This window comes from Mus musculus, chromosome 6 (assembly GCF_000001635.26).
Source record: "Mus musculus strain C57BL/6J chromosome 6, GRCm38.p6 C57BL/6J".
In the NCBI taxonomy this organism is placed as follows: Eukaryota; Metazoa; Chordata; class Mammalia; order Rodentia; family Muridae; genus Mus; species Mus musculus.
This window is the reverse complement of record NC_000072.6, coordinates 37,403,629-37,430,311: the sequence shown is the minus strand read 5'-3', so window position 1 is coordinate 37,430,311 and position 26,683 is coordinate 37,403,629. Positions and strand designations below refer to the sequence as shown.

The 26,683-nt window shown below is 46.6% G+C and overlaps 1 protein-coding gene and 1 long non-coding RNA gene across 3 annotated transcripts in view; one reads left to right on the top strand and one right to left on the bottom strand.

Moving 5' to 3' along the window:
• Positions 1-26,683, top strand: part of Creb3l2 (cAMP responsive element binding protein 3-like 2) — a 115,022-nt gene that overhangs the window by 11,965 nt on the left and 76,374 nt on the right. The gene's annotated exons all lie outside the window — the stretch shown is intronic.
• Positions 10,860-12,254, bottom strand: Gm33275. The gene is made up of 2 exons (XR_377547.4): positions 11,912-12,254; positions 10,860-10,962 (listed from the first exon to the last, which is right to left on the bottom strand). It is a non-coding gene; the product is annotated as a predicted gene, 33275 (long non-coding RNA).

Below are 26,683 nucleotides of genomic sequence, written 5' to 3'. Positions count from 1 at the left end.
CAGAGAGAGGCAGAAAGTGAGCACACCTTTGCAGGATCCCAAAGAGGGAGGAGATGCTGGGGAGTGGTCAAGGTGAGGAAGATGGTGTGTGGCCCCACCCACCCCTGCAGCTGATTGCTGAGCCTGGGGGGTGGGGTGGTGGATTTCCCTGTAGTCCAGGGTTGTTTCCCTCTCTCTGCAGCCACAGGTCTTCTGTGGTGGCAGAACCTTTATGCAGGACATGTGACTCCCTCTGGGAAGATCTGTCTGCTGAGAGTGCAGACGGAAGGAAGGGGGGGGGAGCCAATGAGTGTGGTGCACTGTACACAGGACTGGTTTGGTTTATGAAAGGGTTAATCTCAGTTCTCAAAACAGGCAGCATTTGGGTGTCTCTGAGGTCCTACTTTCATTCTGTCCATGGTGAGTCCATCTGTCTCTTGATGTCCTTCTAGTCAGCACTGTGTGTGTGCGTGCGTGTGTGTGCGTGTGCGCGCGCGCGCACTTTGGGATCCACAGAAAAGACAGATGGCCACAGACTTTATAACACTTAAGTGCTGGAGTTTGCCATCGCATTTCCCTTCATTACTTCTGATTTGTTCACCAAGAAAGCACTAGACACTGTCCCTCGTGCTTCAAGTGAGTTTGGTCTCAGAGTCACTAACAATGTTCACACTGTAGAGAAATGAGAGAAAAGCCGGGTGTGGTTGCCTATACCTGCGAATCCCAGCATTTGGGAGGGACAGGCACAGGGAGCAGGAATTCAAAGCAAATTTTTACTACAGAGAGAGTTTGGGGCCAGCCTGGGCTGCATACGAGTCTGTTTCAAGGGCAGGGGGTGTAGAAGGGGAAAGAAAGAAAAATAGAGGAAAAAAAAGCTTCTCCAAACCAGTTGGCTCCAGTCTGGTAGGAAATAATAACAGGGCAGGTGAGAACAGACGGCTTGGTAGTATGGTCAGCCTGTAGGAAACACTAAAATAAACAACTTTCAAGAAAATGAGCAGTTCCAAGCTGTCACCAGAGAGGGGTATGGTAGACCCCTTGCCTGGTTCTGCCCAGGGACGTTCTTCTCAAGTCTTCAGGCCTCCCAGGGTTGTGAGGAGGTAGGCCTATGGCGGCTGAAGATACATGTGGCTGTAGAGAAAGGGTCAGTTTCATGGGCAGTCATGTATCACCTGACCTGGGTAGTGGGAACAGAACTCAGGTCCTGTAGCGAGCAGCACGTGCTCTTTCCAGCCATGGCTTCAAACTCTCCTGTAACCAATGACGACCCTGAGTTTCTTATCTCATGTTCCAGGGATGTACTACCACCCCTGGCTTATATGTTGATGGGTATTGAACCTCGGGGCTATGCATGCTAAGTGAGCGCTCTACCAAGGAAACCGCTTCCCCAGCCCTTCACACTCTTTTAACAAGAAGTGTCTTGTCAACTTGAAGCCTCCGTAGAGAAACATTTTCTAAGAAAATTGACCTTAAAGTATTATTTTATGTCTAAGAATGCTTTGCTTGCATGTATGCAAATAGACTACACATGTGCCTGGTGCCCGAGGAAACCAGAAGGGGGTCATTGGAGCCTCTGGACCTGGAGTCACAGATGGTGTGAGCTGCCATGTGGGTGCTGGGAATCTAACAGGTTGCTTGTAAAAGCAGCCAGTGCTCTTAACCTCGGAGCCATCTCTCCAGCCCCTGGTTTCAATTTTTGAAGTGGATTTTAGGAACAAAGCAAAACACAGCACAGGTACAGAGAGTTCCTGGAGCCTCTACCCCGGACACACAAATCTCCCTCCCTTGATCACCCTGCCGTCACACTGTGGACCATGGCTTCATTAGTCCCGGATGCCTGTGGCTGATCACTCAGCTGTCACACTGTGGACCACGGCTTCCTCAGCCAGGGTTGCCCGTGGTGGTGTTTTTCTTTACCTTTGTATTTTTAAGTTCAGTCATAATGATTTCTTTCCCATACAACCAGCAAGAATCTGGACTCGCCCACGAGAGGAGAGCCGTAAGCCTGTTGGCACGCCCATGCTGTTTTCTCTTTATGTTGACAAGGGCTTAGTCAAACACCCAGGTGCAGACCTGCGGGTTTCAGCAGAGCGCAGCTGAAACGGTAGAAATGTTTTCTGCAGCTTCCCATTCCAGATGACGTAGTCACGAGACACCATCCTTTGCAAAGGGGGCTGGAATGCACCAGAGACTTTATATAAAATTCTAGTCAGGGCTATTCACATAAAACCAAAGATTTCCCAGGACTTTTGTCACTCTCACTTTTAGCTGCCTGCCTGGCCGTGCACTCACTGGGGAGGTGCAGGTACCATTTGAAGTTGTTTTGCTGGTTCTGTCCCGGGTTTGTGAGTTTTCTTTCCAGGATTCTTGTTGCATGCTGTGAGCTACATTTGGTAGCCCCTGGAAAGCAGGGGCCCGAGGGGTGAGGTGAAGACCAAACCCAGATGGAAACAGTCTGCCTTTCGTTGGGTTTAGGACATCAGGGGCCATCTAAACCCAGTGACGTCTACAGCCGTGAGGTGCACAATTTTCTTGCATGGTGAGAGAGGTAGCCAGGCAGCTGCCAGCAGATTCTTTGGTTAGAAGCATAAGGTTGTCTAGTGTTGCCTTTGACTTATGGGAAGGCGCTGGATCAGCAGAAAGATCAAATAGACCAAGAAAGGAGATGTTTGGGCTTTCTCATTCCATCTCTTCCTGAGTCTGTCGTGGGATTCTCTTTGTCCTGTGGGGGAGAGAAGCAGGAGTTTGGCTTCCACACATCTACATGGCCCTGATTGCCACCGGCAAACTATTGAGTGTGTATAAACTCTGCTGATGGTACACCCAGAAAATGATGGTCTCTGAAGGTTCAGATGAGTGTAGTCTTGGCAGATGGGGATCCACCCCAAGCAGTATGGGCTCCTGCTTCCACTTCTGAGTAGTTCCCTACTCCCAAGCACATGAATGGAGCACGGGTGCTCCGTGACACACTTGTTGGAAACCCCTGAGAATTATGGTTGCCCAGTTACTTCCTCCAATAAAGAATAAACACCATAAAAGCAGAGCTTCCTATGTTTAACCACTGGGGGGGGGGGGGTCCTCAGCTTCCAGAACAGTCTTGGACACTTAGCAGTTCTTCAATAAAATGGTTGATGGTCAGTGAGTGTGGTCCTGTCCTGAGGCTATTTTACTAAGCTTCAAGAAAGAAAGGATGACATGGTGTGTCTATTGTTGTGCCTGGTACCAAGCTACTTAACTTTGCAGAAGGAACCAAGTTCCTTTGCTCTGGTTTTCTGCTCCAGTAACTTCAGAGAGACCTAGGAAGAAAACGTGTTGAATCAGGAGCTTATGGGGAGAAGGGCCAATAAGGAGAACTGGGGGTCTGTGTGTGTTACAGCTCAGCTGTGAAAAGACTTTGAGGGAAGGGAGTTGCTAGAAGTTTCTTTGGCTCTCTACAAAATGCCCTTGGGCTCCAGGTCCTTTGGTGATTTGCATGGCTGAATTCACACTTCAATTTTTCAGGCACCTGTCCCGAGGAACTGAAATTCTCTGTGAGTTTTGGTGGGGGAGTGTTGAGGCAGGTGTTTGTATTCTTGAAGTTAGTCTTAGGGTTTCCATTGCTGTGAAGAGACACCGTGATCAAGGCAACTCTTACAAAGGACAACATTTAATTGGGGCTGGCTGACAGGTTCAGAGGTTCAGTCCAGTATCATCATGGCAGGAAGTATGACAGGCATGGTGCTGGAGGAGCTGAGAGTTCTGCATCTTGATTTGAAGACCACCAGGAGAGCCTGGCATCCTCAGGCAGCTAGGAGGGAGCTCTCTTCCGCAATGTGTGGTATCTAAGAATAGAAGGAGACATGGTGTGTCTCCAAAGCCCACCCCCACACTTCCTCCAACAAGGCCACATTTCCTAACAGTATCACTACCTATGGGCCTGAGCATATTCAAACCACCACAGAGTTACAGCAAGAGGGGACAAGATACCTGTCAGCCGCTGGAGCAACTGTCCATTACTCGACACTGAGATTACCAACTTCATGTTTACCTTATGCAAATAGCTTTCCTTGCTATTTAGAGGAATCTGTTAGCATGAGAAGAGTGGAGGAGGGGGACCATAATCGTGGTTGAGTGACCCATGTGGGACTACAACCCACAGCTTCACAAAGCTCATAACCCCTCCATTTTATGACACTCCTTCCCTACCCCCAGCTTCCCAGCAGAGCTGTTCTACCATGGCACTGAGGAACAGGAGTGAGGACAAGGAAGTCACATGGAGTTCCTCTGGGCTGCATCCAGTCTTGAACTTTCTGAAGAAGGTCATAAAAATAGCCTCAAGTGGTAGTACATGCCTGTAATCTAAACACTTAGGAGGAAGGGATAACCGGGTCATCACAGTTTTGAGGTCAGTCAGGGTTACATCCTGTCAAAAATAATAAATACGTGTCCATGGAAGTTGAGTTGTTCTCCTCCTCAGAGAGCCTCCTGAGACCTGGGCTGTAAGATGGTATCTCTCTTTCCTTTCATCTGGACCCGTTAACCCCATCATACAACAGAAAGTCACGGAGACGCCTCCCTATGGATGGGCCCTTTCCTACAGTGTCTCCTGACACATTCAGTGAAGCTTCAGGAAGAAGCTTCTAGAAGCCTGTGTCTAAATTTCCATCTCCCTCGGAAGTTACGCTTTTTATTTTCACGAAAATGTCACTGTGGTTCTTGGCGTTGACCGTGAGAGAGTGAGCCCTTGGCTACACAGCTGACATGTTTTAAGCAGGTACCCAAGCAGCCTCCAACAGGAGGCTTTCTGATGTCTTTGGTCTTTCATGAAATGGTCTTTGCCAACTGATAGAGAAATCCCCTGATTGAGAGACTTTTCTCTTTTACTGCTCACTTAAGAAACTCACCCCAGCCAATTTGCTTTTAGAAAAATAAAACAAACAAACAAACCAAAAAACCCCCACACCCGTCACAATTTAAAAACTATAAAAATCACAAGCACATTGGTGACCATCTTGAAAGCCCAGCAATTTAAACAGGTTAAGAACCTACTTATGCCATGAACCAAGAGTGCTCCTTCTAAGTCCTCCAGGGCTCTTGTAGTTACTGGCCAGTGTTCACGGGCCTGGAATTTTCCTATGCATTTATTCTTCCATCTTTATCACAGAGACCTTTGTTTTTATGACTGCAAAGTCAGCTGCGTCCTTTGCAACCTATGCTTACACTGATGGAAGGAAGTGGAAAGGTGAATCAGGAAAGCCTGGATTGAGAAGCCAAGGATTCCTCTACCTTCATCAGAAGCCCACTTGCCTTTCTTTGACCACCTCTCCCAAAAGAGTGGCCAGAAAGAAGGCTTTCATTATAGCTGAGCGTCTTTCTACCCAGGATGAAACCTGGATGAGAAAGGTGGATACCCCATGGCCAAGCAGCAGTGTCTGTTGTGACATCAGAGTCCCATTTGACCAGGCTTACGCAGTCATTGGTCTAGAGACGAGCTGGGAGCTGATCACAGTCCCTTCACCCAACAGATGGAGGGACTGCTTCCTTCAGAGGACGGGGACGAAATCCTCAGTGGTCCTTTGGATACTTCTGGGTGGGTGCTTGTTCTGACCTGTTAACTGTGGCTGGAACATGGGTGGAACTGGAGATGTGGGGAACAGGGAAACAGGCGGTGTTGTGTGTAGGAATCAAAAGGCGTGATTATGCTTTCTCAGGAAAAGCGGCTGGCCAACAATAATTAAGGGGCTGCCTCTGAGTGCAGGGCCTGGAATCCGGCCCTCTGGAATGATCGCAAAAACCGTTCCTTGTAAGGCTCAGCCCTGCCCCTGAGGAGTGCAGGCTAAGAGGGCTCACAGCTACAGTTGCAACGAAGAGGCACCCAAGAGGTGAATGGGAGAAGAAAGAAAGGCCATGGAGTCAGAGTAACCAGGGCCAGATGTTGGCTGCAGGGGAGTGGACTTGGAACAGGCATTTGTAAAGCTCTCCTATGTGGTGGATGGGAATCCTGCTTTGACAGTAAGCAGTTTTGTTGGTTGGAAATAGTGCTGTAACCGGCCAGAAACCTGGTGTGTTTTCCCTGCAAGAGCAGCCTAAGCCACTGATGCACAGGGGTGTTAGAGTACTCGGGTGACTATAAGCCAGTGGCTCTCAAAGTACTCTGAGACTATAAGCCAGTGGCTTTCAAAGTACTCCGAGACTTGAATTGGACTGGAAACCTCTGGAATGCTCTCTAGGATATTAGATATAGACTGTGTATTGGCACCTCTCATGAATGTTAAAAAAAAAAAGCAGCCATGTTACATCGTGTTGCTAATTAAAGGCCTCTTAACACGTTCTTGGGATTCTAACAGGTTGAAAGTGACCTTTCTGACCATCAGTGGTGGGCTCTGGCCCTGTACTCACTCACAGGTCCCTGAGTAAAGACACCATTTCCCCTCTGGTCCGGTACACTGACCTTGGCTGGCGGGCTGTTGCAGGCTCTCTGATTTGGAGCGTCAGTGGACGTTTCTGAGTTGATTGCGGTTCAGACGGGAGTATTTTCCAGCCCCTTGCTTCTTTTAACTTCTTTCCTTGTTCTTGGTATTGCTAATTCTTTTCTACACCCATTTTGAATTTTATTTGACCTCGAATTGTTAAGTTCCCTTTAAGTCACTTAAAAGCCCTTCAAAACCTGGCAAACAAGAGTGTACTTGAAGAGTGTAGATGCAGAGACTGGGCCTGGCTGAGGGCTGAGGCACTCCTGACCCCAGGACACTCACTCCATAGTCCTTGAGGCATGCAAGAGGAATTTGCCACCATCCCTGCCCACCTCTTCCACATGGCCACTGCTCTTTCCTTTCTCTCTTGGTCCCTCTGTGCCTTTGCACTCCTCCTCCTTGTTCTTGGGCCTGCCTTCCACCTTCTTCCCTTGTTTCTGCTTCTAGCAGCCTTGAACTAGGGGTTTTTCTACTCTCAGAGTGACCTCTTTCACAACAAGGACTTGGCAGCCACAGTGTTTTGGAGGGTATCGTCTACAAGGCATGTATTCCTACCTGTGTGGGGTGGATTTCTCTCTGGTGTATGGAAAGTGCATGATTTTAGTCCCAGACGTATGGGATAGCTAGGGCCAGAGGAGGAATCCCATTGTGCAAATCCACGGACTAGTGAATAAACATTGGGTCAACAGGGACAGGAGCTAGGTAGGCGTTCTTGGAGTTAGAGATGGATGAGCAAGCAGCCTGATTTCTGGTCACGAGGATAATTTCTTCCCATTTTGCCTTTCCTGTCCCTCGCTCTGTTTATCTGAAATACTGGTTCTGTAGCCCTACCCGTTCTCCAACCCATGTTTAGAAATCTCTGCTCTGTATTTTCAGAGCTGGACTAGCAAGTTGGAGGCATGTGAAACTCAGCTGCTATTTACAGGTGTCTATAAGCTTGGCGCAAGCCTCGGGCACCAGCTATCTTCCCCTTTCTTCAGCTGTACTTACGTAGGCCTAGGGGACACTCTGCTGGTGTGCCACCTTCTTAATTAGACCTCCGGTCACTTCCTTGACTGACTCCAACACTTTTGGAGCTGTGAAAGTTTTGCTCTGACTAAGACCTCTACTGTTCGGCAACGGTTCTCAATCTTGGATGCTGGTCACAATGGCGTGGAGCTTAGAAGGCAGTGGTGTCACAGCCTCAGATTTGGGGGTAAGATCAGGACGTCACAGATTTTCCAACCTTTCCTGGCAATTCCAAAATGAAACTGAGTTTGAGAACTACCTGGATGCAAGTTTTGATACTCAAGACTAGACATGGGTGGGCAGCATCAGCAACACATGGGAGCTTATCCTTCACACAAGAGTCAGACTCTCTTCCAGAATCCAAGTCTGACCTCTTCAGATATCCCTGTACATACAAAGTATTACTAAAGCAGTGCCTACACGAATACATTGAAACAGAAACAAATGTTGAATTACTGCAGATAAATATACACAAGCTACATAAACAGATACTGTGTCCTATGGAGGTACAGGTACATTACTTTTAGCAAAGTTTCCCCATATTCTGGTCACTGTATTTTGGTACTTGGAAATATTTTTTATTAAAGTATAATTGTGTCATTTCCCCGTTTCTATTTCTTCCCTCAACCCATCCTGTCTCTCAAATTTGTGGCTTCCTTTTCATTAATTGTTATATATTTATACCAGTAAACACACACACACACACACACACACACACACACACACACACACACACACACACACACACCACGCGCACGTGTGGTATATGTGTGTGTGGTTTTAGGGCTGACAAGTTGGATAACCAGTTGTGCCGTTCTTTTCTGGGGAACTTATTTTTCCAGCTACAAGCATTCCTTAGCTGCCTGTAGTTCTCTGTCTAGGGGTGAGACCTCCTAAGTGTCCCCCTTCCATGTTACCATGCCTGTCGGTGTCATGCTTGTTTAGATCTCCTTTAGACAGCCACATTCTTGACATTTCATGGGTGTAGCTTCAGACCTTTCTAGGAGATGGAGTATTGCTGGTTTTTCCAATCTTTCCACCCTTGTTCTGCCTTGATCCCTGAACACTCAGGTGCGGGAGTTGTGATATCAATGTATCTGTTGGGACTGGGTACCCCACCACCATTCTCTACCTTTTGATAACTTGTGGGGTCTTTGGAAATGGTCTCTATCTGTTGCAAAGAGACATTCTGAGGGGTGAGAGTTATGCTTATCTGTGAGTCGCTTATAAAATCTGAGAACCGTTGGCTGAGCCTCCTGAATGTCCGATCACCCTGGTATGTGGCTTCCGGGACCCTCAGCGTTCTTCAGTGTATCGGATGAAGCTAGAGGGAATTAAGCAAACTGACTCTCACCCCTGAGAACTCCACCTTCGGGGTCAGCTCTTCATCTGCACTGGGATCTTACCACCTTCCCCTCCAGACCAGAGCTTCATACATCTGTCCACTCAGAAGCTCCAGCACGGGTCAAGGCAAGGATCTGATCGTTGTTCTTTGGAAATCAGTCAGACAGGACTTTGTACAACTCGTGCTTCTTGGTAGTTTGAACCTGCCTCTGTGCTGTTCAGCCTGCCTGGTAGAGTTTGCCCTGTCTTGACCTTCGAGGTAGAAGAGCAGGAAACTCAGGCTAAAGAATAAAAGATAAAGCATTCAAGAGGTGTGATAGGTGCACAGGGGTGACAGGCACAAGGCCCTGGCTTTTTTTTTTCTTCCGGCTCTGGCTCCCACAGACAACCCTCATCAACCTATCAGACACAGAGGAAGGGTGGCCAGGAGCTCAGAAGTAACGAGAGCTTAGGATCTACCTGTTCGTAGGAAGCAATGGCCCCTCGGCTCTCATGACTCCCTATCAGCATTTGAACCCTGAAAGGCCTGTTGATCTGCAACAAAGAATAGGTTTGGGAGATGTAAAAAAAAAATGCTTCCTAAAAGTTGCCCTATCTGCATCTTATGGTAGGCCAGCAAATTTGAGAAAGGGCCAAGCAGTACGTGTCTTTAGAGGGAGGGATGTTGAAAAATTCACAGAAATAAGGCATATATGGTTTACCCATTTTTCTTTTCTTTCTTTTATCGTCTATCAGTCATCTACCTATCTGTCACCTATCAATTATCATCTATCACTTTCTTGTCTCTCTCTATCTCTACCTATCTACCGATCATAACCTATCCATCATTTATCACCTTCATGAAATCATCCAGGACATTGGGAAACTCTGCTAATGTGTCCGTCAGGTGCCTGGTAGATCATCTGAAGCCCCCATCCCAAGTCATAGCTTCTCACCCTGTCTGAGCCCCCTTGAATGTTACCCACCCCCCACTCGTGTGGCTGCAGCCCCTCTGCTCTGGGAGTTCTGGGTCTCTGAGAGGACAGAACTGGGCTGCCGCTCCTGTCACTTCAAAGCACCTTGGGTTAGGATCCTTTAGTCTAGAAAACCCAAGCAGGCTTTTCCCCTCGGAGACATTTTGAGTAGCTCTGCAATGCCACTTCTATGTAGCCTTCCCTTGTGGGGGAGAGCTAGGGTGAGGGGAAGAGATGGGCGGGGAAGGAAGGAGGTACCAAGGCAATGGCCATGTCTAAGGGTAGACACTTAGGGTGTGCGTGTGGCCCTGGATGCCTGGACTAATGGGAAGTGCCCCTCTGCAACTCCTAGCCTGGGATCCTTTGTTGCCGTGTTTGTGGTAGTGATTATGTGCTTGGTGAAACCTGGGGGCTGCAGGCTGCTTGGCTTCTGAGAATATACAGATTTGTGACAGGTAAGAATAATGAAATACAATCAATAGCCCGTAGGCAGTAGGCATGCAGTGTTATAACATTTTTTTTTCCCGACTTCTCCATGATTTACATTTTTTCCAGGGAGAATGGTGGGTGGGGAAAACACAGCACACCTCTACAGAGGACGATCCCTGCACTGCAGGTTAAATGGTGACCGTGGCTATGAGATATTTAGGGCATGAAATCTGGGGCTGATTTCTGCGAAGCTTGAGCTTGAGATGAGCGGACAGACACTGCATAGGCTTTATGGAGAAGGAGTACCCGAGCAGCAGCGCCGAGCGCATGCGTGGTGGCTGTGGGTGTAGGCGGTGTTACATTTGGAGAAGGAACCTCAGAAAGCCCTAGAGAGGAGGTGGGTAAGGGAAAACTCAGTTGCTCACGTATCCCTGTTAAAGCCAAAGCTTGCTCAATCAGAGCTCTGAGTATCATGAATTCACATATTCTCATAGAGAGAATGGATGTTTGGGACGAGGCTGACTCCTTTCTCACAGATGATGTCTGGGGAACATCTGGTTCTCGCGTGTGGGAGGAGAACGCTAAGCAATAGGAAGCACTGCGGGCCATTTGGCCCAGCCTCCCACTCAGTGTCTCTCTCGGTGAACTACACTCCATTTATACAGCTGCGCAGAGTGACTCCAGGGTACTGTTCTGAGAACGAAGCCACTTTTAATTCCAGCAGATGTGTCTCCAAGCCTGTCTTATATAACACTCGATGGCCTTCTTCCTGCTCTTCTGTATCGGGTGTTGAGAGTCTGTAGGAGGAACGGCACCCCAAGGAGAGCTGTGTCCTTGCGCCCTTTACTCTCACCAGCTCTTCAACCCTGCCCCCAACCCCAACCATCTCCTTGCAGCTTCCCTGACTTCTGCTTTTACGGAGCGCAGAAGTAAAGGGCCTTCTGTCCTGCCTGGGAGGCTATGGAACAAGTGACAAAGGCCCTTTAAGAGATGGAGACAGACCAGAGGACTGCAGATGTGAGGTTCCAGTGTGTCAGTGGGGGCTCCGGAGCTGCAGTCAGCTTGTTGCTGAGGCCTAAGTATGGGGCTCACTTGTGGGTTCTGGAACTCCTCTGCCGCAGCTGTGGAACTTTCCAGCCCCCCTTCCTGGAGCCTCCCCAGAGTTCCCAGGAACCTTGGGCTGTTCCGTTGGCTTTCCAGAGCTCTGTTCTAAGTTAAACTCCTTCTGAGTTTGGGCAGTGAATGTCCTTGAGGAGCCTGACTTGCAACCTTATCAATGTCCCGATCTGGGAAACACAGAGAAAGCTTCCCTGCCAGGTCCTCTCAGTTGCTGGAGGAACTGGTGTTTTAAAAATGCTTTTCTGTTTATAAAACACACCCATTAACATTATCTCCCCTTAATTCATACAGCCTTCCCTGAGAGCCCGGGGCACCTGGATGGTGACATGTCTCTTCTCACTGTCACTTTTGTGGCTCTGGGTATCATCTGTCTATAGGTGATGGATACCTCATTGCCTCTTTAGCCTGGATCTCTCTACAAGGTCTGATCATGAAGTTGCCAGTGTATCCCTGCACTGGGTTGTCCACAGGCTTCTCAACTAAATCTCTCCTGCCTAAATTTGTGATGTGTCTCCCACCTGAATGAAGAGTGAGATCATCTCTCCACTTGTACAACAGCATCTAGCACGAGCCCTTGACATCATGCCCCCCCCCCCCCCCCCCCCGCTCCAGTCCAGCTGTTCATACAGGCCTTCGAGCCTTCCTTCCTGAATGCCACTCCATGCACATCTTCTGTTTCGTTAGCCACCTTGTTAGGAACAAGGTGAGACCCATTTGCTAGCAGTCTCCTGGAATGTGCTGTGTCTTCTTTGCTTCTCGTCTCTCTCAGATTTGTAAGAAATCCTTCAGGGTGTAGCTCTGGTTATGTCACTGTTGCTTCTTAATGTCACAATGGCTTTTTACAAAACTGTCAGGAGAGAAACACAGCACCCAGTCAGTGGGGCCTACAGCATCCTTTGTGGTTTGACCTCTGTGTAGCTAGGTCTCCAATTAGCGTTCTCTCTCTCTCTCTCTCCTTCCTTTTTCCCTTCCATCCTTTTCTTCCTTCCTATCTTTTTAAATGTATTTTATGTTCATGAATGTTGTTCTGCTTGTGTGTGTATATATATATATGTATATATATATATATATATATATACATATATATATGCATGCATATACTAAATGCATGCAGTGCTCAAAGAGTTCTGAAGATGGCATTGGAGCCCCGGGAACTGGAATTACAGGCACTTGTGATTTGCCATGTGGGTGCTGGGAACCAAACTGAAGTCCTCTATAAAAGCAGCAAGTGCTCTTGACCTCTGAGCCACCCACCTCTCCAGCCCCCTCCTTCCTCATTTCCCTTCTTAAAGCTCTTTAAATATGTTCGTTATTGTGTTCCGTCTGAATACTTCTTCCTTTTTTTTTTTATCAGTTAATAGGTGTCTGTCCTTCTGGTCTACCCAAGGCATAAACAAATGCTCGCTGCTCTTCCTTAAAAAGAGAGTTCTAACCTGATGTCTTTCTAGCCCACTCTTGATTATTTGATTGATATCTTGTCTGCTGTTAATGCGAGAGGGATCTTTTTCCTTTGCATCACTGCCGCCCCTGCCCCAGCTCTCAGAAAGATTTGTTGTCTAAATGATTCCCCCCTTCAGAGTTAGCGATGCATAATCACTGGCTTTAGAATTGCTCCTCATGGGCTGGTGAGATGGCTCAGTGGGTTAGAGCACCCGACTGCTCTTCCGAAGGTCCAGAGTTCAAATCCCAGCAACCACATGGTGGCTCACAACCATCCGTAACAAGATCTGACTCCCTCTTCTGGAGTGTCTGAAGACAGCTACAGTGTACTTACATATAATAAATAAATAAATCTTAAAAAAAAAAAAAAAAAAAAAGAATTGCTCCTCAGAGTGCACAGAGCTATGTCATAAAAATGATCTCAGAGAGCTAGCAATAATATGAAAACCTGCACAGTAAACTTGTGGGGAGTCATTGGCTAGTGCTCAGTCTCCAACACTGGTCCCACAATGCAGGGAGGCTTGTAAGAGGGAAGACTTAAGACTGACCTTTAAGGCTGGCCGAGGCCCTCCCTCTCCACCCCTGTATTTTCCCACATGCCCCTTGGCACCTGCATCATCTCAGATCTTCTGAGTAAGTCTGGGAAAAGTCACTCAGCTGTGGAGCCAGGTCTGCGTGTGCTCAATGTAGGGGCGTCTCCCATTTGCTGCTTGCTCCTTCTCAGGAGTACAGTAGACTCTGACTTACTGCGAGGTTGCTTCCTCCAGCTCCCCAGGCCTCTTGGCCTTCCATTGTGTTGTTCACAATGTGAAGGCCAAGGATCCCCTGGATTGTCCAGCATGCCTTGCTGCAGTTTCGAACCAATTCCTAACAGCTCACTGCTTTTAAGCCATAGTCATTTTGAGCTTATGGGTTCCTTAGTGGCTCCAAGTCTTCTGCATAAAGCAAAGGGATGAGAAAACTGGTCCGTCTGCAGCGCTCAGACAAACATTAGCTGGAGGAGTTTTAGGTTTTCACTCCAGCTTCGCTGTTTTAAGTTTCTGGAGAGGGGAGGTACAAAGAAGGGAGAAGGGGAGAAAGGGGGACAGTGAGAGAATGAGGGATTGAGCCTTCTTCCGATACGCCCTGGGAGTGGGGACAGTCCCCAAATGAAGCAGGAGAACTCTGTTACCGTGGTGTCCATCTGAGTACCTACTGTCAGAAAAGCACAAGTATTTGCCCAGGAATATTACAGTGACTTTGGTGTTTAGTTCCCTTGGGTATACATGGAATTCAAAGTAAGAAATCTTATCCTAGATTCATGGTTTTCCCATTTTCTTAGCTAGAAAAAAATTTTTTTGTCATTTTTGTTTATTATAAAAAACCCATTACCTCACTATAGAAACCTAAAAGCATTTCTGAGGGGTCATTTTTGTTCATCATAAAAAAGCATTGCCTTGCTATCGAAACCTAAAATCAAAGCCCCGCATCCCTCAAAAACTCAGTATCCACTGCCCCAGCTGATTCTTATTCTGATAGAGCGGCAGCCACCGATTCCTCTGAAAATCTGACAGGGTTGTGGTCTGTTATCTCACGGCTACTGGGAGTCGATCCTTTGTGTTCAGTAATAGAAACTTCCCTATTTCAATACTTCCCGGTCACTTTTACAATCTCTTGTGTGATGCTTTGTAGTTTCTTAGTTAATACCCACCCAATATTTGGCTGTTTCCCATATTTTGCTTTTGAAAATCCATTGTCTTTGTTTTTAATTAATAATTTCAGAAGGTGAGAAATGTCAGACTATGAAGTACGAGTGCTTGTCTGAGACTCTGGGAAGCCCAGCGTTGAGTCCAGGCAGCTGACCACCGGGAAGGTGACCCAGGCAGTCATGACTTCACTGAGACCATGGGTTCTGTGCACACTAACTCATTGTCACACACATGAGCTCTGCTTGACTGACCTTCCACAGACCTTCAAATCTCACATAGCACCTTCTGTGCCCTCCGATTTTTTGACATAACTCAAACTCTTAGAATAAGCCAGCTACGCTAGTAGCTCTGCGAGTTTGATTATTTTTTTTTCTTCCAATTTGTGTTTAACTCTCAGAAATCATGCTAACTTTATTTAGGGCGACAGATCATGCTGGGATTGGAAGCCTGCCACCCTCCAGGCCTTTTAGAAGTGTAGGTATTCCCAGAATCTCACAGTGGGGCACACAGTTCTAAAATGACTGGGGCTAGGTGTGTATGCATGGTGTTGAGGGAGCTCCTATGTGCTTGGAGGCACGGCTGAAGGAGAAAGCTGTTCTTAGAACAAGGCGCGTGCTGTCGGCTCCAGACAAGTGATGTTTAACAACCCGCTGGCCCCTGGCCCACCCTCCAGACCTGTGGAATGTGCTCTGTCTGGACTACACTCCCAGCCAGCCAGGCCCTGATTTGGAGAGGGCTGAAGCCCGCTCTCCTACTCTCTCAGCCCTCAGCCCATGCCCTTACTTAAGGAGTAATCTGTTTGGAAAACTGGGTTTCACCCTGCGTCACCCCCCTCATTCCAAGGCTGCCTTCTTACCTGTGGAGACTTGGGTTTTTTGTTTGTTTTTTGTTGTTTGTCTTCCTAGTGGCTTCTTCATTGCATGGGCTTTCCTCAGAATGTAAAGCAGAAGGCAAAGCTTATAAGAATTGATACAAACTTTGGTTGAGATTCATCACCCCATTCTGGGTTAAAGGTGTTACTGAGAAGCTGGAGAGATGGCGCAGCTGTTGGGAGTGGTGAGTGGACCCAGGGGCAGCTCCAAGTACCCACACAGCAGTCTACAAGTGGAGTCGCAGATGGTTGTGAGCCACCGTGTGGGCACTAGGAACCAAACCCGGCCCCCGTACAAGAGCAACAAGTGCTCTTAATCACCAAGCCATGTTCCGAAAAAGTCCAAGCCTGAGGGAAGTCACATAAACAGAGCAACAGGACCAGGAGGAGAAGGCACCGATGCCGAGCCTAGCAGCCTGAGTGTGGGCCCCGGGATATACGTGGTAGAAGGAGAGAGCTGCCACTCTTCCAATTTGTCCCCCAATCGCTACATGTCCACCATGGCACACACTTGCCCCCAAGATCTAAAATAAACAAATAAAAGCCCAGCACCACAGATACATATCTTTCAACTAAATTCTCCAAGTTGTTAGTATTTACCTCATTAGCTTATCTATGTGCTTTTCTATGTATGTGTGCATAGGGTTCTACTTTTTTTATTAGGTGTTCTATGAGAACCTCATACACAGAAACTGCATCTGTATCACTTCTGCCCCCTCTCCCACCACTGCAATTCATGCTGTCTTCTTCTTTATTTATTGTTGTTTTAGTTTTACACACACACACACACACACACACACACACACACACACACACACACACGTATATACAATCTACTGAGTAGATGTAGAGTTGCTTGGATTATTTTATCCAGAACTGACCTTCTGAGATTGAATAAGCTATGTGGGATCTCATATCTGAAGGAAACTGCTTCTCTCCTGAGCCGTTACTAGCCCATAGCTCTTCGTCTAGGAGTGGGACCTTGTGGGATTTCCCCATCCCCTTTGGCACGTCAATCGCTGTTGTCATCGTGTCGTTATGCAGGTCTCCTTTAGGCAACCATATTGTTGAGAATTCATTGATGCAGCTTCCTGGTCAGGCCTTGAGGACATGAACTAGCAGCCCGGTTTCCTGGTCTTCTGGCTCTTACAATCTTTTAGTCTCCTTTTCTGTGATTTTCTATGAGCCTTTAGGGATTATGTTAAAGATGTATAACTGGGATTGTGGTGGGGGTGGGGGTGATTTTCAGGACTTTTGTTTGTTTGCTTGTTTTGTTTTATTCCCTTTGAAAGCTCATTGAGACGTGATGACATTCCTCCCCAGAATGCTTAGCAAGTGTCTTTTAATATCCAACACATTTCCTTAAACGATCTCAAAGTCATGTGGCTTATGAATTTGTACTCTATTTACCTTTTATATCCTTGTTCAGATTGCCCCAGCTGTCCCCAAAATGTCATTTATATATGCTTCTTGTTTGATTCAATGCACAGAACATCATATATGCTATATGATTTACTGACTTGATATTATGGGTGTCTTCATCTCCAGCCAGGAGCCTTTTTCCTTTGATTGTCTGAGGACTGCAGGTCATGCTGTGATTGCAGACTGGAGCACCCGTCCCTCTGACTGCACAGTGGCCTTACATGTTGCTTGTAGTCTCACTGGGCTCCATATCTTTTGCATTTTCTTCTCTCTTCTACTCTTTTCTCTGCCTTACCTCCCCCTCTCCTGCTCCTGCTCCTGCTCCTCCACCTCCTCCTCCTCCTCCTCTTCCTCCCCCTCCTCTTCCCCCTCCTCCCCCTCCCCTTTCTCCTCCCCTTCCTCCTCCTCCTCTTCTTCTTCTTCTTCTTCTTCTTCTTCTTCTTCTTCTTCTTCTTCTTCTTCTTCTTCTTCTTCTTCTTCTTCTTCTTCTTCTTCTTCTTCTTCCTCTCTCTCTCTCTCTCTCTCTCTCTCTCTCTCTCTCTCTCTCTCTCTGTCTCCTCCCCCCTTTCTTTCTGGCTCTATCCCCCCTACCCCTGCTTTTCACTAACTTATCCCAATGCACATAGAAGACTTCTATGTCCTTATGTGCTGAAAAGACTGAGAGAACAGAAATGTATTCAGCTCTAGTCTATGGAGACTTCATCAATGGAAGGCAGGAGGGTAGCTGGTGTGCCAAGACAAGAGCAGAAGTGGTACTGTGGTGCACTGGGGAAAGTGTGGGCTTTGAAAAGCCATACGAACATGTTAGCCTAGCAAGTCTGTACAGAGTGGCTGTACCGTATGATCTTGGGAGAGTTACTTAACTACGTGTGCTCTTCTCCCACAGTGGGAGGAGTCATGTCTTCTCTTGTGGTGCTGTGTTAAAAGATGAGGAAAAATATATTCCACAGCAATACAGCTGGTGCTCAGTAATTAATTGGTGGCCATTACTTACATGATGTCCCTGCCAGTGTTTGGTACAGAGAAGTCCCAAGTGAAGGGCTGGCAGGCCATGTGGGTGGCCAAAATGAGAAGGACCTTTGGGATGAAGTTTGGGACAGGCTACTGGACAGGATGGAAATTTGAAAGGCAGGTGCTGCTCTCAGACGCAGAAACTGGAGCTAAGCTCTCATCATGAAGCATAGCACTTGACACCAAGAATATAATCTAAGACTCGGAACCAAACTGTCCCATTGCATTCAAGTGAATGGCGAAGGAGACTGGCTATTAAGATCGCCTCATGTTTGAGCCTCACACCAGGAATGAACTGGAGAGGCAGGGAGCTGCTGTGGAAGGAGGCTGGCTCTCAAACAAAGGCCAGCATTGAGTTCCATTTTAGAACTGCTAGTGACAGAATGCTCATGGATGTACTCCAGAGGGCTTCTCTCCCTGCATGTCTGGCCTAATGCTAGACAGTCAGCACCAGGTTGTTGGTGATACGTTCATATGAACTCACTGTCAAACTTCTGAGCCCATGTAAAATTATCTACATTTGCTGCCTCTATCAGCTCAAGCTACAGGAGCAAAGCCCCAAGGATGATGTGGTGGGAACAATTGTTCTGGAGGCTGAAGGTCCAAGGTCATCATGCCAGCCTAGAGCAGATCTAGTGAGAGCTACCTTCTGACTTGCATGTGACTTCTTCATGCTGTGTCCTTAAAGGACAGTCGGAGGGAGGGAGGGAAGGAGGAAATGAAAGAGGGTAAGGAGAGCATGCAGCTCGTGCTCTCTGGTCTCTTCTTACAAGAGCACTAATCCATCATGAGCACCCTGGGCTTCATGACTCTGTCTAAACACAAGGACCCCCAACTAGCATCACACCGCAGGCTGGAGTTTCAACATACAAATTTTGAGGGTTCTGTTATCCCCTCCATGAATGGCCCATCCCCCCCACACTTGGGAATCTATATTCAGTGGAAACAATTACCTTGATGTGCGCACCTCATAAGTGGGGTGTGGAGGCAGGGACATGATATGGAACTACAGTTCTACCAAAACATTCTGTGCAGGGGATTTCATGAGAGCTCCCACACACATGGGGCCTTCCTTTCTGCCTCTCATGCATTCCTATTTACACTGTTTCTTATTCCAGACACGAACCCAAGGCAAAATGCTATTGCTTATTTATTCTAGGTAAAACCTCCAAATTGAACTTTTCATGGCCTCAAAGTAAAACTTCCCCCCACTTCTCTTCAATAGAACCCATTGTTTTCAAGCTGTACCTCTTCCCGCTGAACTGTGGCTAAAATCAACTTATGCTTCTTAAGTGTCAGGGCCCAGTACGCCCAGCATTTCCAGAGTTCTTTGTGGGCAGACTTTGCATTTTTGTTTTCGTTTTTGTTTTCTTTCACCTGCTTTCTGAAAGAGCATCCTGTTAGTATCCAAGCTTATCAGAATATGGTTCTCAACAAGTATTTAAGCAAGTCATACAATCCAAACACCACACGATGACTGGATTATATAGCATTATCTGTTAGGATATAAGATTCAGTTGGTTCTAATCTTGTCCATTTCTAGAAGAATTTTGTGGCTGCTCCACATGTATCTCTTTTCTCTGGCCAATGTATATTACTCTCCTACCAATCTCCGCTCATCTAGGTCCTTCATCCTGTTGGTGAACATCGGGTTTCTCTCTTTGCGACCAGTGGCTCTTCCTGTGTGCTCTACAGACTAAAGGCAGCAATGAAAACTTGTCAGAAGGGCAGAACCCTGGGGCCCTCCCTCACAGACCTAAGATTAGAAACTCTGGTGTGAGACACAGTGTCCATGTTTTAGTGTTCTGGGTGGTGCTGAGGTACCCAAATGGTTAAGATTCCCTGCATCAGATTAGATAGAGTCAGATAGATATCTATCTCCTATTGACTGTGCTATCACACCTTTTGTTTTGGTCACCTTCAGACATCAACCCAGTTTAAATAGAGTGAGATATTGAGTGGCAATCCTTTAGTCGATTCAGCTTAGATGAGAGCTTATGACCTGTGCCAACGGGTTGCAGAGGGTGGCTGTATTCCCTCGGGCACTGAAGGCTTCTTTGTTCTTAGCCCTTCGTCATGAACGTGGGCCATACCTACCTCTTAGAGGCATCATCAGTACTTTCTGGCTCTAGGGTTCTTTGAAAGGTGATACAAGGAAATATTCTAGAAGACCTCGTAGCATTGACCCAATCACTCATGGACAGAATCTCTTTAACATTTTGGTATTAGCAATATCCAGTATCTCATAAGGGGTTCCCAAGTCTCAAAATCAAGGGCTTTGTCGTGACTTCGATTTACTTATTCTCTGGGAGGAATCAAATGCCAAAATTAGAAGCACTCCTTATGTTTCCATCCTGTGCTGTTCTTTTACAGTTTTAGTTTTTCCATCTCCGATGAATGTATTTGTGTGTAGATGTGGGCTTGCTTTGTGTTTGAATGACAAAGGGTAGGCAAACGGACTGCATTTGCTCATTGGAAAAATGTCAGTTATCTGAGGAAGGAGTGGTGCTTGTGGGTTGGAGACAGTTCTCTGTCTTGCCCTTTGCTATCTGGCTTAGGGGTGGTTGCTTTCAGAGTTCCAGTATATGAGTCCTTTCCTTATCTAACTCACCTCCCCCCCACCCCAAGTAGGCTAATCTCTTAACAGAAGTAGATTTTGGTCAGTACTGGTTTGTATTTCTGTAGTCTAAAGAAAAGGGTAGAATGTAATGAATTTGCAAGTAGTGTTTGCAGAATATTCAGTATTGGATTTCCTGTCCTATTACATCTGTTCCTATCCTGCCCCTGGGGTGGGATGGCTAAGGGTGGGGAGGGGCTGGGTTGGGGATGGTGCTATTCAAAGCCAGCCTCTTCAGGCTATCCTGGAACTCACTCTGTAGACCAGGCTGGCCTCGAACTCAGAAATCCGCCTGCCTCTGCCTCCCGAGTGCTGGGACTAAAGGCGTGCGCCACCACACCCGGCTATGACCTGGCTTTTTGAAGTGGCTTAAAACCCTTAGACTTGGTATGTCAGGAGCCTCAAGTGCTTCATTCTCTGTGCTAATAACATGAAAGGGTCACCACACAGGAAAGTGTTTTCCGGTCAGAATAGATCTGGATTGTGTTGGGAGCCAGAGATGTTCCGCTGGGATAAAGTGAGGCTTCTTTTTATTTTATTTTATTTTATTTTATTTTATTTTATTTTATTTTATTTTATTTTTCTATGCTTTACATACATTACATCCTGACCACAGTTTCCCCTACCGCCATGCCTTCCCGCCCTCTTTCCCCTCTCCCTTAGATCCACTCCTCCTCCATTTCCCTTCATGGAAAAACAAAACAAAACAAAACAAAACACTAAAAAGATCAGGCCTCCAAGGGACATTAACCAAACACAGTGTAACACATTACCATACGGCTAGGCACAAACCTTCATGTCAAGGCTGGATGCTTTTGAGGCAACCCAATGGAGGGAAAAGGCCCCAAGCGCAGGCAAAACAGAGACACCCTGCACCAGCTCCCACTGGTACAGGCCCCATGGGAATCCCAAGGTACAAGACCATAGCATATATGGGGAAGACCAGCTCAGAGGCATTCAGGGTCCATGACTGTCTCTTCGGCTTCTTGTGAGTCTCTATGACCCCTTTTGCGGGTTGTGTTCTCACCGTGTCCTCCACCCAAGTGGGGCTTTGGGTACCGTGGTGATTTTTAAAGGCACAAGAAGTCTGTTCAGAGCTCTGAGAAAACAGATTGTGATGAATAATTCTCTTCATGTCGTCACTTGTTAATTCTTATTTCTCTCTTTGTGCTTGAGCAGATATACCAAATACTACCCTATGCACTGAGGAAAAAAATGGTTTCAAAAGAAAGGGTAATAAAAGACCTAAGCATTTCTATTAAACACAAAAATATACCAAGGGGCTGGGGAGATCACTTAGTGAAGCACTGGCCTTCAAGTATGAAGATCTGAGTTTGATCATCAGAATATGCATAAAAAAAGAAACCCAGGCCTCGGGGCACCATTTGTTAACCCAGTGTTTGGGAAGGAGGACATAGACATCTCTCTGGGCCTTGCTGGTCATTCATTCTAGCCTACTGGATAAGTTTCAGGCCAATGAGAGACCTTGTTTCTTAAAACAAGGTATATGGCTCCTGATAATAACACCCCAGGTTGTTCTCTGAGCACACACACACACACACACACACCTATTAAAACAATCTGGAAACTTCAGTTTCAAGTGACCACCACCCCCTTAAAGAAAGGAAGATGGTGGCCAGATAAGGAAATGTTCAGGGAGGGATAGTGACCGTCAGGGGCAAGTGTGAGAGCTATGCACACTGCAGCGGCACAGTTGCTGACCTACCTCTGAGTATATGCATGTGCGTATGTATATTTAGTTTTGTATTTATTTGTGATCACTGTCTTTTAAGCTTGCATCCCCATGGCCAGTTTTATAAGCTCAGCCCTTGCTATTCTTTAGGGGCAGTATAATACAATGTGAAATTTATTAACCGTGTAATCAGACATCTGGTGGTTTAAATTCTAGCTCCCACACATTCCAATGGGGTGTTAACCCAAGTCTTGGTTTACTGTGGTACAAAATGGGTCTGGTCATATTTACCTAATGAGGTAGCTGTGAGAATCCACAGTACATTCACCATATATTTAACTAGATGTTAAAAGTACCTAGTAAAATGCTTTTACTGTTGTTTTGTTTGAGGGTTATAATGGGAATGTCAAGTATGAACCTTATAAAAGCCAGGGAAAGGGAACATGGAAGAGAAATCAAGGAGAGACCATGAAAGCATGAAGTAATTGAGGGGCGTGTTTTATCACTGTGTTTTTCCCTGTGCTTAGAAACCGGTAAATAACTCATGTAGCGCTTTTTTTTTTTTTTTTTTTTTTTTTTTTTAAGATTTTAAACACCAGAAGAGGGCATCATATCTCATTACAGATGGTTGTGAGCCACCACGTGGTTGCTGGGAATTGAACTCAGGACCTTTAGGAAGAGCAGTCAGTGCTCTTACCTGATGAGCCATCTCTCCAGCCCAAAGTAGCGCTTTGTAGATAGCTCCTTTACTCTCCTCATGAGATGGCAAAGGATGCGGGTCACCCAGGATAATTTAATCTGGGCTTCGTGACTGATGTCCGTCATCCTGCTTTGCAGAGTTTGACGAATCCTTTGCTTTGGTTCCCCATCTCGGAAGAGTTGAATGTTATCCACACACATACATTATACATTTCTGTTTTTAAAGATGATGCATGGCTTTTCTTTTTTCCTGGTGTAACAGATCACGGCACATCTTTCTGGCCTAAAATAACCATAAGTAATTTAACCCAAGATTCTTGACTGGGCACACTCAGATGCACGGTTCTGTTGCTGGTCTCGGCTGGCTCCTCACGTGAGCCAGCTGTTGGTGGGCCGGCCAACAGCAATGCTTCCAGGGTTGGCTGACTATCAGGTTATCAGCTTGGGAGATAGAGGAAGGGAGTGGCAGAGGTTGGCCTCTCGTCAGCCAACAGACTGGCCCTGGCTTGTTCCAAGGACAGCTCGGACTCTCAAGAGAATTACTGGAAACACCAAGGACTTTGGAGGCCCAGTTTCAGGAGTTGGACAGTGATACTTGTACCATGTTCCAGTGGCCCAAGTGACTAAAAATGTCACCCTAGACTTAGGGAGCAGTGAGTGGATATCTCAAGTGTTAGTCCATTTTGGTAATCCTTTCTTCCAACAGGGATTCTGCAGACCTATTGACCAATCAGTTGTAGTCCCTTGAAGTCCAGGATTGTTTTTTGCTGTTTTCCCCAAGGCCTCTGTGGTATCTTCTTCTTTATTTTAGTCCATTTTGCTTTATGCCTTGATTTCATGGTTTGGATCTTAAATGTTGCTCACATGCTAAAGACATAGTGGCCAGCCTCCATTATTGGGAAGGGATAGATCGTTTAGGAAGTGAGGCCTAGCGTAAGGAAGTTAGGTAACTTGGAGCATCTCCTTGAAAGGGCTACTGGGGTCCCAGCATCCTTTGCTTCTCTTTTCTAGCTGCCCTGAGATTAATGGCTCCCTCCGCCACATGTTTCTCCTATGGTATATTGCCTTGCCACTGGCCTAAAAACAACAGGGTCAACAGGCCCTTAGGAACTGTGAGCCGAAATAAATCTTCTTTAGCTGAGTACCAAGATTTTGTCCTAGCAACTGAAATCTAACAAAATGGGTGTTCCCCTTCCCTTCCATTCCATTGTCATCTCAAGTTCGTTAAGCGTTACTGCTGGAGAATTGGGTCTGACCCCACTGACCCTTCCTAGATATCCACTCTGACAAGACGCACTTCTGTGTTCTTGCATGGTGGCCAGAAGAGTTGAGAGGTCAGCTGTTGGGCGACCTCTCTGGAGGCTGCCCAGGGTCTCTGGCTCAGGAGCAGCTTGGTCACTGTCTTTGATGCAGGAGATTTATTTGCATGAGTAAACGGGCTTCATTTGAGCTACTGGATCTCTCGGGATAGTGACCGTGCGTCGTGGTAGATGCTGGGCACATAATTGAACTCCCTTGAATTTAAGCTCTTTTTATCCATCAGATGGTTTTAAGTCTTCGGGTTGGCTTGAAGTAGCTAAGAGTGAATTTTCTGGTTCTTTGGAGGGAGCAGGGCGTGGTGATTCTCACTGGGTCCAGTCAGGAAGCAGGGAACAGTAAACACCAGTCCTCAGCTTGCTTTCTCCTTTTCATTCAGAGCAGGACTCCAGCCTGGGAAACAGTGCTGCCCACAGCGAAGGTGGCTCTTCCTTCCTCAGGAACTGAGTCTAGAAAACCCCTTATAGGCATGTCCAGAAGCCTATCTCTTAGGTGATTCTAGATTCTAGCCCTGGGGTGAATATTGACAGCCAGTATAAACCAGCGGTCCTCAACCTGTGCGTCTTGACCCCTTTGGGGATTCCAATGACCCCTTCACAGGTCACCTAAGACCACCAGAAATATCACACATTTATATTATGATTTATAGCAGTACAAAATTACAATTATGAGGTAACAATGAAAATAATTTTATGGTTGGGGGTCACCACAACATGAGGAACTGTGTTAAAGGGTCTCTGTGTTAGGAAGGGTGAGACTCAATGATACACCATCACAGACAGTGTTTGTTACTCGTATCTTTGCTCTTCCACGTTCTCAGGGAATGGTTAGTTACTTCCTGGCTCACAAACATAACTCTGCTCTACGTGTCCCTGCAGGTACTTGAACAGACAAGCAGGGGTATCTGCTTCTCTTAGGGACCACTGGGGCTTGGGATGGTGATTTTAGGGAAAATCTACAGAAAACAACTACACAGCCATGGTTTAATGGCTCCTCAGGGCTCCAGGGTACCAAGTACAGCAGACTCTGTGAGTAAGAAGTCTCGTTGTGTGGCTGTTTCTTCCTCGGGATCAAATACCCTAAGTTGCAAACAAAGAGTTAAAGCACAAGCTCATCTGATGTGTTTTTGCTTACTGTTCTATTTATGCCTTGGCATGGGGCAGCAATAAATGTCACCCACTTGTCATATGTCCCCAGCTTTCTTCCATGTATGTACTTTGATGAAAACTTGTGAAATGGGTGAATTGAAATGGAGGGAGTAGAAGTTACTGGGGTTTCCAAAATAGTCTTCATTTTCATTTCTTTCTTTCTTTCTTTCTTTCTTTCTTTCTTTCTTTCTTTCTTTCTTTCTTTCTTTCTTTCTTTCCTTCCTTCCTTCCTTCCTTCCTTCCTTCCTTCCTTCCTTCCTTCCTTCCTTCCTTCCTTCCTTCCTTCATCTTGGACTCACTTTGTAGACCCGGCTGGCCTCGAACTCAGAAATTGCTGGCTTCTGCCTTCTGAGTGCTGGGATTAACGACATGTACTACCATGTCCGGGCAATCTTTTCTTAAAATAAAAAAGAAAATCCACATTCCCTTGAGTTTAAAGATTCATTACACTGATCTGGTTTAAGTCAGAAATGACCTCCCCTTGCCCCACCCCCACCCCCATATACACACCCATGGGAAGAAGTCAAGCCTGAATGGAGATTATAGCATGAAAGGTGACTCTGGGGTTATAGAACCAGGCAGCTCTGCGGGTGGCCAGGATGTGGCAACAAGGACAAGGACAACAATAGGGTCATGCCATTCATTAATTTATTAAGCGTTTGTTTGCCTTCTGCCTGGCTAGCACTGTAACCTAAGGCTTTCCCATGATTAAGCTATGGGTAACATGATCAGTGGCCACACATATGAAGAGGGGAAGATGCGCAGAAATGCACAAATAACTGAAGGAGGAGGAGGAGGCGGCAGAGGGAGAAGAAGAAGAGGAGGAGAAAGAGGAAAGGAGAAGGAGGAGAAGGAAGAAAGGTGACTTGGGAACACATTGGGTGCACAGCATTGTGAATGGGAAAAGGCTGTGTTGTGAAAGTCAGAGAAGTTTTGCAGGAGATGAAAGGAACAAAATCATTCCACAGTGTGTCCACGGCAGGGAGGTTTGGTGACCTTCAAATCTCTCCATCACACTAGACTGGAGCAGAGTGGGGGATGGGAAGAAACAGAGACAAACATGAGACTTCACGTCAGGAGGGATGGGGATGAAACACACACACAAAGTGGTAGTTGGAGTGACAGCCAGATGCTGCCCCCAGAAAATGTCGCAAGTAAGCCAGACGACCAGTAACTTGAAGATGTTTTATAATGAAAACAAAGGTTCAGATATCGAAACCATACGGTACTGAGATTTTATTTACTTCCAATTGCCATCTTTTAACTTAATCTCCACAGATCTGGTAAAGCATTTATAAATACTTACAAGGCATTTGGGAGCCCACTTTGTCGTGTGTCCGTTAGTATAGCATGACAGTAAAATCTGAGTCCTGAACTCTTGGGGCTTGGCCAGTGTTTTAAGTATCAAACTGATGATCGTTTCAAGGGACTCAAAAGTACACTAGGTGAGAAGATAAATTATCCACATATCAAGGAAGGCTGGAATCTGGCTG